This window comes from Notechis scutatus, chromosome 1, assembly GCF_049901735.1.
Source record: "Notechis scutatus isolate UNSWTSFEM ecotype Mainland chromosome 1, rNotScu1.2, whole genome shotgun sequence".
In the NCBI taxonomy this organism is placed as follows: domain Eukaryota; kingdom Metazoa; phylum Chordata; class Lepidosauria; order Squamata; family Elapidae; genus Notechis; species Notechis scutatus.
Window position 1 is genome coordinate 190,418,799 of NC_142009.1, and position 2,347 is coordinate 190,421,145.

Sequence of the window (2,347 nt, forward strand, 5' to 3'; positions counted from 1 at the left end):
CAGTAATACAGGGACGGTAGGCTGATGCGCTTATGCATGCCCCCTTTACAAGACCTCTTAGGAATTGGTTGAGAGAGCCCGGGAGGGTAAAAATGGCCTCAAACGGGCTCCAGAGGCCTTCTGGAGGTGGAAAACAGGCACTTCCTGTATTTCTGGAAGGCCCGTTTTTCTGCCTCCCAAGGCTACAGGGGCTCCCCTCCAGCCTCCAGGAGGGCAAAAACAGCCTTAAATGGGCCGAAAATCAGCTGGGAAGCACACGCATGTGCAGTGCAGGTAAGTTTGGCTGGGGTTCATGTGCCCACACAAATGGCTTTGTGTGCCACCTGTGGCAAGTGTGCCATAAGTTCGCCATCACTGATGTATATATATATATATATATGGCATTCAGCTTTGTTCGGGTATTTTCCCATGTCATTGTATTTGTGCTTTTAAAGTTGTAGCAACGTTTCGGCAGAATCTCATCTGCCATCATCAGGCTTCTGTATTGTGAATACAGAATACAGAAGCCAGAAACCTTCTGTGAATACAGAAGCAAGAAGCCTTCTGTGAATACAGAAGCAAGAAGCCTTCTGTGAATACCAGCCTGATGATGGCAGATGAGATTCTGCCGAAACGTTGCTACAACTTTAAAAGCACAGCTACAATGACGTGGGAAAATACCTGGACAAAGCTGAATACCATACATGTAAGTACCCGCGAAAACTTAAGAAAACTATATATATATGAAAGAAAACATACATATGTATGTATGTATGTATAATATTATTATTGCATATGTCCATGTTACCATACATAACCATCTGCAACATGCCTTGCATATGGTTCACTGAGCAAGTGGGTTCCTCCAATGATGACAATTCACAAGGACAATCACTCAACAGGAGTCAGTTGTGTTTTGTTACTTTCTGAAGTATGGATAGCAATGTCAGCAGAAAAATAATCCACTTTCCCCATGGGCAAGGATGAATATGAAAGCTGAATCAGTTATTTTGAAGACTCCCATCTTCTCTTGTTCTTGTAGAACAGAGGTGGGGAACTATGGCCCCTTTATGACATGATGGCTCAGGAATTCTAGGAATTGAAGTCCACCGATCATAAAAGGGCCATTGTTCTCCACCCCTGTTGTAGAATAGCAAGTGGTAAGGCAGGCAATATTAGCCAACCATCAGTTTAAGAAAGGGTTGGAGATTCCCAGGAAAAAGCTAAAACTCTTATCCCAGTTTTATTTTTTATTCATTAATTAATTCATTAAGGCAATTGACACCTAGACAATTGCAATCATTACATACACAGCTGAAATAGTGGGTTTATATGACAGTGAATCATGCCCTTTATCCATGCAGTGACACTAATAGTTTCTACTTAGAAGTAGAACATTGGTGGGGGTTGAATATTGAAAGCACACAAGACAGTTGAAGAAGAAAAAAGATTGGAGGAATTTCCGAAGGGCCATGCAATGAAGCTAATATACCAGAAAGGTTTGCTGAATTTTGGAGAGACCTAACTGCATTGCTGTGATTGCTGGGAACTCACCCACCCTCAGAAGGTGGCAACCTGCTGGGGTGGCAAACTTGGCCCTCCTCTCAGACCTTCCCAGAGGTGGGACAAAGGGTGATGGACACCCACACAAGAAAGTCCCAATGAAGAATAGAAAAGAGACACAGAAAGGCAACACATTACAAGGCCAGTACCTTATAAAATAATAGCAGGCAAAGCAGATAACAAAATCAGGCAATGGCTCAGATCCGAAAAGTTAAAGTAAGAAACAGAGGGGTCAATTTTGGCTTAGATTAAGATCAAGATCAAGAACAAATGCATATTAACTTAGAATGAGAAGACAGCTACAGACAGACAGCAAGTGCTGCCTCTGCAAAGAAGCTGAAGAAACGGTGGACCTCCTAGCTGCTGCAAGAAGATTGCACAGATGAATTGCAAACAATAGCATGGCAAACTAGCGACAATGGAAAGTGGAATATGTGCAAGAAATACATCTGCCTGCAAGCAAGAACTGGTGGGACCACAATATAGATAAGAATAATAGAAAATGGAGGACGCGGTGGCTCAGTGGTTAAGACGCTGAGCTTGCCGATCACAAAGATCGGCAGTTCGGCGGTTTGAATCCCTAGCACCATGTAGCAGAGTGAGCTCCCGTTACTTGTTCCAGCTGCTACCAAATTAGCAGTTCGAAAGCATGTAAAAATGCAAGTAGAAAAATAAGGACCACATTTGGTGGGAAGATAATAGCGTTCTGTGAACCTTCAGAATTTAGTCATGCCGGCCACATGACCACAGAAAAATCTTCGGACAGAGCTGGCTCTTCGGTTTTGTAATGAAGATGAGCACCGCC

The 2,347-nt window shown here is 43.2% G+C and overlaps 1 non-coding gene across 1 annotated transcript; it reads right to left on the reverse strand.

The window, feature by feature from the left end:
• Positions 1–1,428: 1,428 nt before the first annotated feature.
• Positions 1,429–1,642, reverse strand: LOC148133144 (Nuclear RNase P). Its single transcript, XR_015747000.1, has one exon.
• Between the last annotated feature and the right edge of the window lie 705 nt (positions 1,643–2,347).